General features: G+C 37.3%; 1 protein-coding gene across 1 annotated transcript in view; it reads left to right on the plus strand.

Annotated features, from left to right (window-relative positions):
- The window catches only part of KCNQ1 (potassium voltage-gated channel, KQT-like subfamily, member 1), a 374,642-nt gene that overhangs the window by 160,165 nt on the left and 202,825 nt on the right, over window positions 1-11,652 (plus strand). The window lies entirely within an intron of this gene.

The following is an 11,652-nucleotide window of genomic DNA, read 5'->3' on the forward strand; positions in this document are numbered from 1 at the left end:
TTCTTGATACAGAATAAATGCTCAAAGCCACGTTAATGGTAACAATTGACTTGGATGTTGAAATACAAAAAGGCTTTGGTGAAAGCATACCGAATTTGTAAGTGGACACAAATCTGTCTCCCAGTTCATTATGGCATAATCCAAGATTTGTTTAAGTACTAGCATCAGTATATATGAAGGTGCATGACAGACATTTAGCTAAGCATATACTCATGTTTTTAATGAGGGAATAAAAGATATGGTCAGAACACATCTACCCCTGAATCAAAAATGGGAAAACCTTATTCATGCTACATAAGTCAGGGTTGACCTTTGTCACCTGCCCTGGTTCTCAGCTGCCTTTTCTACATGTGGATGTGCAGAACTAGTAAAGAAATAGTGCTTATACTTTCCTAGTATTAGCTGAAAGGTGTTAGTCTCTCCTTCCATTCTCAGTTGTTGCATTTAATTAACTTGTGATGGTTTCAATCATCAGACTTCCGAATACAGAAGTTTTCAAGTATCAGTCTATTCAAGTGTTGTATACAGGGATTGTGAAGCCTATGAGGGGGGTGTTACACATAAGTCAGTCCTTTCATCCTTCCCTCCCTGGGGGGGGGACCAGAGTAAGGATAAAACTTTTTTTTTTTTTTTTTAATTTAATGTGACTTGTTAACCATTAAAAAGAAAATAATTTCACTTTCAGGCTTTGGTAAAAGTTTGAACAGCTTCTCATTTCACTCCCTGTAGTTTTTTTTTCTAGACAGCCAACTCCAGTGGGATGCATAATATTTAGTACTTTAGAAGCGAGTATGAATATTTATCTTCCCATGCCTCACCTCTTCAGGTATCCTCAGCAGAACATATGCACCTTCTTTATGTCCTTGCTTTGAATCTCCGTCCTCTTGAGAGGAAGAATTACTTTTGTCCATATCTCCTCTTTCCTTTAATTCTTTAAAAAAGCACTCTAAATGTTAGCCTGGGGACAGAGATACTTGCTGATAACGTGTGATGGAGAGCTGCTTTCTCATTCTGTGATACGCTATTGCTAGATACTTTGTTTTGCCTTTATGGTTTTAAAAATAGGGAATTATTTCAGAAAATATAAAAGTAATATTTTTTGGTATAAATATTTTTTTAAAAAATAATTGAAATTTAAAAAAAAAAATCTGTGAATAGGCAATTGCAGTATTACTTTTTGTAAATAAGTTGTTTATTTGTTTAACCAGTAAATCATCTGCTTAGAAAGTGTCGTGGTTTTATTTTAGGACTTTCAGTTACTGGAGTATTCAAAACCCTGTCTTAGGCCATGGCAAAGTACTCTGTATGTTGCAGCACTTCATCTACTGCTTCCATCAAGGGTCATTATGTTCGCTTAACTGGCCAGTAATCTGGAGTTCAACAATTCTCACTTCTCATTAAGGCATTCATTATCCCATTGTCCTTCCTTCCCTGTGCATTGACTACACCGAGTCTAGCTGGTTTAGTGTTAGATTAATAATTGCACTTGGAACCAGAGAGGGGTTTCTTTTGCATACTGTGCCATTCTAGAAGTGCTTTTATCCATGGAATATGGCAGTGGTGTTCTTAGTCAGGAGGCCGACGATAATGGTTTAAAACTGGCATAAATCAGCAGTGTGCTTATTCACTAAACTCAAACTGACTTCTCATCCTATGCCTTTCCAATTACGCATTCATATATGTCTTCATTTTATAGATTCTTCACTCTCTGCACTAAGTCTCCATCCTTATTCCAAATTACTGGAACTGGAGATAGTTTAAAGAAAGAAATTCTCACTTAGATAATCCCGGTGATAAGGTCTGTGTTTGCACTCTTGTTCCTGCCTTTGTTTCCTGTCAGTGCAAATACTGTTAGGACTTTGTACAAAACAAAGGTGGACAAAAATTACTAATATCCCGTGTATTGAATAGATCTTACATCTTTAATTACTGTATAATTGCTTAATTGCTGTATAAAGGGCAGTCTTGCATAAATGTCCAGCCCTGCTTTTAGGTCACAGCAGTTGGTTGCTGTGGTTATGTGACTGGGATGTCGTACAATTATGTGTTTTGGTGTGGCCAAACACTTCAGAGTGGAGAAATTTGAAGAGATTAAGACACTGCTTTCCCACCATGATTCATGTTAAAGAAGAAAAGATTACAAGTGCATACAGAGCCAAGTCTCCTAAATATTTTGGGCTTGTGTTATCGTTTTATTGCTGAAGGGTTTTAGATTAATTTTGCAAAATTAAGTGATCATTTTGATAATGAGTGGTTACCCTCAAAGTCACATTCCAAACCTGTTTACTCATGCATAGTACAACCACAGGGTTTCTTGCCGTACATTCTCTTTAATACATACTCAGTCCATTCATACTAAATATATCAGGGTGATCAGCACATGAAGTGAGAAAATACTTGAGATGCATGTGGCTCTTACACTGGGAATACATCCTATTACCAGCAAAAGCAGCACTGAACCAGAGGGACTGCAGGATGGCACCATGGTGATGAGTTACAGTTTGTTCCCTGTATGTGAACCTTTCTCAAAGCTCTGTTTTGTGTTGGCTCTCCAAAGTATGTGATGTATTATAGGATTTTTTGATCACACGAAAATTGCAGGATCAGGAAGATCAGTCTCTTTGAAATACAACCTTATCAGTGTAGTTTAGTGCCGTCTACGGAGCTGCGAAGATTGCCCCATCATTTGTGTGTCTCTTCACTATCATGTATTATCCAACTGTCAGTGGGTCATTCCAAAGCATTGTTTAAACTTTACTTTCGGATAATAATTAGAAAATTATCAGAAAACGTGTGATCGCTAGATTAGGAGAAACTAAACCCACATTATATTGTGCTGACAAAATCCAGGCCAATTAATTCAAATCTGGGGAAATAATCCAGATTTAAATCAGTGTGACAAAAAAATGAATTTGGCCCTATGTGTATAGGCGCAGATCAGCAGAACCAGTAATACTGTGCTCACAACACACACTTGTAACTTAAAATGATCAATTGTAAAATGTGTTATTTTGGGAACATAAAGTAGGTTAAAGTGGTTAATGGCTTATTATTCTAGCTCTTGCTTCAACAACGTGATCAAGAAGGTTAACGACATTTTGTTTTCACAGTGCTGTACTCTACTCATGCCTATAGCTAATACATATTTTCATGAACATTGCAAGCAGCTTTTCTGCTGTGGCTATAAATCACATTGTTTCCTTGACATTTTGGGTGTCAGTAGCCGAAAGGTGTACAAAAATAACAACCAGTTTGTTCATTGGTTTGAGTTTGTGCATGTCTCCATTGACCCACCAGGTGTGTTTGAGTGGTATCTAGGTGAGGTTACAGAAGGGACCAAGAATTCCTTAAGCTGTGATCTCTGGGCAAGTGATGTTGGTTGGCAAAAGAGCAAAAAAGGTTTGTCAACAGTTACATTGGCTCCTGAGTTACAGGGATGTGGTCTGTCAACTTCTCCATTTCAGGTGCTCCGCTTGGGCTAATAAGTACTTGATTTCACTTGGTGGTGAAGTCAGAGCTTTTAGCTAGCTTCTTTTTTTTGGAGTACTGCTACTGTTTTGGACACAGATCAAGTTTATCATCAGTGTAAGAGGCATGGCTGTCTTAGAGTTAATAGCTGAGTAAATCCAGGTAAAGATCTGGATGGCTAGCTTTCCTGTCAAACTACTGCCTTCTCACTGTGTGCGCTCCTGTAGGGCGGTAGTGGAATTCCCATTAAATGTCTAATCATTTAGTTAAAAAAAATAAAAAAAATCACCTGTAGAAAAACAAGTAACTCAAAGAAGAAATACCTAGCTTAGAAAAAGTGCGAACTTCAACCGATATTTCACATGTTACTGTCACACGAAGGAATTGGAGCATTTTTGGAGGAAGAGGGCAGACAGGAGAGAATAGTTCCAGTGCTCACCAAGAAGAGCTATGCATATAACAAATTAAATGTAGTAGCAATGAAGAGCTTTGCCCAGGTTTATTAACAAATGCTAGTTTTGGCATGTTCACAATACCACTATGCTGCATAAGGTGCCTATATATTTGAACTCAATACGTTTCTTTAAAGGTGACAGTTGAATCAAACTGTATAAACTAAATAATGCAAACAATGTCCATGTGATCAAAGACGTAGATCTTGTGTTTGTAATAGTGGGTTAATGTTAAGGGTTGTTTTGTGTTACCTGTTCTTGTCACTCATCTTTTTTTAACAGAGTGCATGTTGCTCTTTTATTTATGTATTCCTTGCAACCCTGATTATAATAGCATGTATTTTTCTCTCTAGTTTCAAAATGTAATATCAAATGCATTTGGACTTGTATGCCTTATACATACATACATATTTATTAATTGAGTTCATTCTACCTGTGCACAAAGAATCAACATTTTTGCATTTGTAGAGGCAGTCTGGAAGCCTAAAACTATATGTAGGGTTAGCAAAGAAAGAGGCACCTGGAGCTGTGGTGCATGAAATAGTCCAAAACACAAAAATCACTTTACAGTATTTTATTTATCTGAACAAGAGAGCAGTGTGTAGATACTGTTCAGTGCCTTATCAACTAATTGTGCTTGAACCTCACTGGATAGCAAAAGCTTATGTTAAAATATTTGCCTCTTTTTTTCCTTTTAAAGACCTTTCTTTCTTCCCCCCCAGCAGGGAAGTAACACAAATTCATTACTAACAATGTTGCCTTAAAACAATATGTACTAAAATAAATATTAAGAGACTAAATTTTGGTAATTACAACATTATTAATAAATATTGCTCTTAGAACTTCAGTGTAAAACAACTTTGTTACTGAAATATCTGTGCTTTTGTCAGAGTGAGCTGTTCACCAGCTCTTTCTCTCTTGTATGTTTTTTACATTGCCTAACATTGAGTGAATGTTGACTGTAAATACTATAGAGAAGAGCAAAAAACCACTCTGGAGATGTGTGACTTTGTTTCAAGTGCAACTTCACTGTGAAGGACAGCTTGTTCTTAGGCTGTACTTTTCATGTAATTCCTCTGAAATGCTGACAGAGATGTTAGTGAATTTTAAAGTCATTGTGAGCCTGAGTTAGCAGTACAGGGCCTTCATTTTATAATGGAAAAAAATGATCTCTATTGTATGTTCAGTATACCTCCTCCAGATTGTAAGTAGATCTAGTTCGTGGTGGTTTTACTTTTCAGACAGCTGTTCTTGACGTACAGCCGAATAGTACGATCTCATGTTCATTACCAGTTTGTGACAGGAGGCTTACATTAAGCAATGTTTGCTCCATACACACAGAAGCATTTACAGTTTTGACAGTAGCTTGTTTTACTGCACCTGAATGTTGTAAATATTCTTTTATGTGTTGTTTTATTGAGGGGTTTATTTGTTATTTACTTGGGGACACAAGTTCATGATGGTGGCTAGCAAAACAGACTTGAATGGAGTGCCTTTTGGGTTTGTTGCAAGGTTCCTCTGCATTTTAGTGTCTTCTGTATAACCCCTGTTCCCCATTAAGTGAAAATTAAGTAAAAACTGCTAATCATATATTGAAATGAAATGGTGATGGTGAACTGTTCACCCATGTCCTATCAAGGTGATTTTCCGTCCTGCTCATTGGCATTGGATGCACATTAAAAATCCTGGAAAAGAATGTGCAGATGAGCTTTTCAGAACAATAAATTAAATGACACAATTTTCTTCAGATTTTCCCAGTGAAAGACCATAAAATTAATTACAATTTATTTTGGTCCTAATACTAATGAATTTGCATTCAAACAAACAGAAATTACTCTCTGTGCTGTGTTTTGTTTTGCATAAGAGAGATGCCAACTAGACACTACTGGGAATATTTTTCTCCCCAAGGTCTATATTAATCCTTTCTTGCTAAAAGACACATTTCTGAAATATTTATCATAAACCTGCCATGCTGTTGTCACATTGTTCCTTTCGTGGTGTGAGCAGTTCTGGGACTTCTGCCAGCATTGTTCCTTCCATTCAAATAGGAAATTTGCTACGAAGTGTCTGGTTCTCAGATGAATAGCACGATGCTTGTTCATCAACCTGACTTTAGTGATTCATAACCCAAATGTGTGATGCCATGAAAAGTAGGAGTAGCCAGTATGTGGCCTGTCAGGTTTACTGACATTATATTTGCAAGTATAATTTTAATTGTATGGGTACATAGGAAGGGGGGAAGGGTTGATCATTTTAAATAGGAGTCAGATCTTTGAAATACTAAGTTTGCGTTGCTTAATAAGTTCTGTAAATAATTAGGTAAAAACTTAATGAGACTGAGGCTTTGATTTATAGCTTTTTTTAAAATCAGAAAATGTTACATTTATTAATTAGAATTAATAAGAATTCTTTCAACTTTCAGTTCATGGGGCCATTGAAGGTTTTACGGTCAAGGTGCAGTTACTAGTTTAGAGACCCAGGATACTTCTAGATCATATTTCCTAACATCAAAAGCAGGACACAAATGTGTGTTGGGGGAGAGGCAGCACTTTTGTTTGAGCAGTAGCTACATGCATGAGGCTCCAAGCCACTACATTGCTACCAACTCTCTTGTAGTAGACCTCCCTCCTTAATGTAGACCTCCTTCCACTGTAGAGTTCCTGTCTTCCTGTGCCTTGTCCTAAAGTATCTACAAGCCCTGAACTGTACCCTTTCCTTTCACCCCTCTTACCACAAAGTTATTTATTCTTTCATTCCTCATCAAATCACCCTGGCACCTCTGGTCTGCCTCAGATCCCTGGAGTTTTCCTGTCTCTCTGCCCCATGCTTCTCATGAAAGTTGGTTGCTGTTAATGTCACCTGCTGTGTTGTTCCCATAGCACTAAGTTCTAGACCCAGTGCTCAAATTCCCTGTTGTCACTGGCACTGTGTTCTCTTGTTCGCTGGAGTCTGCTCCTGCGTTGGCCATCAGTGCGGTACTGAGATCTTGCTCTTGCTTCTGACTATGATTCCAGAAGTCCAGAAAGGAGCTGCCTTTACTGAAATCTGTGGACATACAGTAGCGCTACTCCTCACAGAGGTGGAGGAACTGGCTTGGGAAAGGGTGGGATCCTTCAGGGAAACCAGAGCATCTTTTACCCCTGCGTGGACCTCTCTTAAAAAAAAAAAAAAAAAAAGCATTTCCCCTCGATTTCTCTGTTACTTGTTAGCTGCTATATGAATAACAGATAATACATGTGTCATTTTTTTGTTGAAAGTGGCTGATTTAAAGTCGTTATATAATGAAAAAGTATAAAAAGGGCATCACTTCACTACCTGTTGAATGGTTTGATTTCTGAATGAATATGTATACTGTCAATATTGCAAACTCATCCAGGAATCTGGAAGTCGAGTTGTTTCTTTGCTCCTGTGTCATTGCTGGTGATAAATAAGTAATTATAACTAGGACCTTATTTTGATGCACCACAATACAGTTCCACGCAGGCTGCAATAACATGGATATAAGTTATGATAAATAAAACCTATCACAGTAATAATTATTACTATTAGCTTGTAATATTTGTTAAGTTATAGAATCAGCAGAAGGTCTTTATCAGCACTTTAAGGAATACAGGAGTATGGCCCCATTGTAACTCTCCTATATGTGTTGGTTTTGGAGTCAGTATTTTGTTCTTGGTTTTGACCAGCTTTCTTCCAAATTATTTACTCAGTGGGTATCACTTCCTGGTAAGGCTACAGGAAAAGCTCAGCTCACGCTTAGGCCATTGCTAAATCTATAAGCTAGTGTTTTCCAAGAAAAACATTGTAATTTGTATTTTAAAAGGGAAAAGTTATTAGACAAAGAGTTAACTAAATTGGATTAGCTATGCATCAGCTCGTCAGTCTGAAAGATTCACTTACCTGCGTTTCTTCTGGATAGAGATAAACCAGGGTGGTTTGACTGAATTCAGTCTTTCATAAACAGTGATGTGTCTTTGTATCAACAGTAGCAAGGTAAGACATTGTATCTGAAAATGGTGATGCTGATTTTGGTAAGCTTACCTGCATTTTACTTCAGAGGTTATCTGCTTTCACCAGCAGTTGTCAAGTTCTTAACGTGGCTGGAAGCATAACTGAAATCACAGTTAGCTATTGCCATTAATATTATTCATACAGCTGCTTAACTCCCATGTGTGTTCGCAGAAGCTGAAGACATTCCACTGGATGTAGCCAGCATCTGCAGGTTCAGATACAGCAGCCCTAGTTCAACAAAGCTTAAGGAGGTTCTTAAATCATGTAGAAGGAGCTTAAATGCTTTTCTGAGTGTGTGGGGGTCCGGGAGAAATGTATAGTAGGTCAGCTACAGTACGATGTTATGGGATGCTCTTAAGGACAAGACACTTGTTTCAAGCATGTTCAAGTTGTGTTCATAAGCTAGGAGTTCTGCCATTAGCAAAACAATAAATAATTTTCAAGGGACAGTAAATCAGGTAGAAAACATTTGATATATCTTAAGAACAAAATATAATGCTGTAAGTTCTACACTTAAAAATAAATAAATATTTATCTACTAGAAATAATTTCTTGACACACAAATCACCTGCTATTCTGTTAAGTGTTTGTTTCACTTTATAATTTAGGATAAACCAATTTTCCTGTTAGATATTCTGTATTAAAGGTTGCTTTTATAATTGTTCTAAAATTTAAGTCACTTTTAATGATCTGCTTAAGATAAACAGCTTGGCCTCTTGGTTATGCAGCCAGCCATATTTCCAGATTAGTAGCACATATTTTGATCATTGAATGATTGTATCAAAACACTTGGAGGGTTCCAAGTGTTCCAGGATCTGGTGGATCCCTGTGAAATTAACTACAGAAATTTAAACACATTTTTCTGACACACTGCATTGTCTGCCTATTCAGAAAGAAAAGACTTTCAGAGTAAATACTTAAACCTAGATTTGTTTAGTGCCTATTTCCCAGCTTCTTGCTAAGCAATTCAATAGAGAAACATATTATTTTTATCTTTAAATTTGTTGAAGCAGTCATTCTATTTAGAGTCAGACAAGCCTGAGGTCTAAAGTTACATGAATTTGGTCAAACTGACCCTGAATTCTTGACTGTAAACACCATAAATCTTCCCTGCAATAATCAGTTTCACATTGTAAAGGCCATGCTGTGAAGGGTAATCCCTCATGCAACAAGTTAAGTTTCTAATTTGTTTTCCACAGCACAATGAATTCCAAAAGCTTTCACCATGTTTCTAGCGAGTCATTTATCAGCTTCATAATAACACATAGAAAGGACATCACAGATCATCTGCAACAGAAACCAAGTTGTGTATTTCCTTATAGCAAGAGTAGGCAACAGTGCCCTAGGGCTACAGTGTTTAACATGATTTTTTTTTTTTTTGCTTTCATCATTCACTTTGTTTTATAAAATTTTAAACTTAAAAATCTTTCTGAAAAGTAATCAAAATCTGTAAGCTGAGCCCAGAGATTGAATTTCCCTCTTAATTTTCGTATAGAGAGTATATCAGACAGACCTCAGTAATATGCCAGTCTCGTACTTCTCCATTGAAGTACAACTTTGCAGTATTGCAAAAGGCTTTACCCATACAGGGAAACATCAACACCATGACTCAGTTAATACATTAGTACAGAAGGTGCTGTCTGTCTTTCTATCATTTCGCTTTTCAGAATTGGTATATTACAGTTTTTCTTAGTCTAGAGTATAGAATTTTTCATATCTATGCTTTATAGAGTAATAAAATATTTAGCATAATTCCTCTTCAAGTAGGTTTCAGTAATTGGTTTGACAGCAGTAGCATATATCTCTAGAGTAAACATTTGAACTGCAGCTTTTAAATCACAGCTAAACTCAGTAATATTCTTCATCCCATCTTGATTCCAGTGAGACCTTTTTTACTTTTTTCAGTATTTCAGGTTCATTTGAGTTTTGGGGTTTTTCTGAGTGGTGGTGGTGGTGGTGTAAGAAACACTTTTTTGTGTTTTGTTTTTTTTAAGGAAGTTGATTTTGGGGAAAACGTATCAGATATTTTTGACTCAAGTGAGTGTCCCTTTAAACATAATTTTGCTTCTATGGTGAAGCAAAAGTCATTTCAGCCAAATAGCTAAAAGAAGTCAGCAAAAGACAGCATTAATCATAACACACCTTTTTTAGAACAATTTGGTTAGGTCAAAAAATATCTGCCTTTCTGCTTCAGCACATGCGAATCAGGAATTCCAGACCACAATCCTTTCCTGTCACCCTTGGAGTTTAGCTTGACATACAACAGCATGTCAAAAATGTTTCTAGGAGAGTCCTGTGAATGCCAGCCAGGAACACAACTCCGTAGATCATCTCTGCAGTGAATGGTGACTTGTTCTATTCCAAGTTTCATACGGACACAAGGACAATCTCTAAACATGCACCTCTGTACCAGATGCTCTGCTAAAAAAATATACTGTCCCAATGTAACTTGTGTAGGGGATTATTAAAGCACTAAATGGGTTATTAAAGGTTATGCTTCACCCAGTTCCTCCCTTTCCTGCAATTTTCAAAGAAATTGTGCAATTAAAACCTGTATCATGAAACAGTAAAAGGGGAAAAAATATACAAGCAAAAAGAGAAACAGACAAGTTGGACAAGATGAAGTATCCAGAGACAGTATACTTGACAAATGCTTCATGGATTTTAGCAGAGAATCTGCGAGCAGGCTGTTCTCTAGTGTGACAGACTTTCCTTTGATGGCATTCTAGCTCAAGATCTTTGTTTCTTGCTCAGGTGGCTTGTCTGAGAAAAGATATTCTGCCTAACAGTAACCCGGTGTCAGTGGCCATTATTTTCTTACCGGTTGTCTTTTCAAAATAGATGTAAATCTATAGAAATGGTGCTGTCTGGTGAGGCGCAGTGTGGAGGAAGTTGTTGGGCTTATGAGTTGGAGCTGAAGGGGCCAGAGGTCTTTGTGATATACAGAGGCTGTTGTAGTTTCAGTGGCTACGTAGGGGGAGGTAGAAGGGCTGGGGTTGAGTGCAAAAGCTCCTTTAGGGCTGAGCATTGATGATTAGCAGTTTGATGCACAGATTTCGGTGCTTTTGAGAATCAGGACTTAATTAGTAGGACAGCTGCTTAATGATGTTTATCATCAACATTCAGTGTATACTGAATCCAGAGCATGTACTCTTGTTCTGTTTTGCAGGCCTCATCACTGAGCACCATCCATGTATTATTGGCTCTATCTCCATTAATATTGTCACCCTAGCAGGAAGAGTTCTTTCAAAACTAACAAAGTGTTTCAATAACAAATCCAGACTTAAAATTCAAGATCTTTTAAAGACCATTTAAGACTTCCCCCAAATTACATTTCCTTACTGCAAATGTTGAACATCTACAAGTCCTGCTGACTTCCACTGGAGGTCTGTAGTAGATCCCAGGTGTCTCAATTTGTGCATCTGCAATTAAGGGCTGTAAACCAAAAATTGTATTGAAATGTTGTGCTCAGTGTTGCAAAGGTAAAGAGGGAATTGAGTTTTCTTGGATGAATATATACCCTTGCCTCAAGCATAAGGCTCTCCCTTCTTCTGTAATTCCCTGCCTCATTCAGTAGGTAACACTAAACAAGTCTGGTGAGTTCATGCATGGTCAAGGATTGTTCATCCCTGTGTCCTTCCTGCTGCAAGTATTTTGTAGGGTGGACCAGTATAACTGTTATTTCTGGTGAGGTGTTTATTAGCTTCCTGTGAGTATAGGC

This window comes from Pygoscelis adeliae, unplaced genomic scaffold (genome assembly GCF_000699105.1).
Source record: "Pygoscelis adeliae isolate BGI_AS28 unplaced genomic scaffold, ASM69910v1 Scaffold166, whole genome shotgun sequence".
Lineage (NCBI taxonomy): Eukaryota > Metazoa > Chordata > Aves > Sphenisciformes > Spheniscidae > Pygoscelis > Pygoscelis adeliae.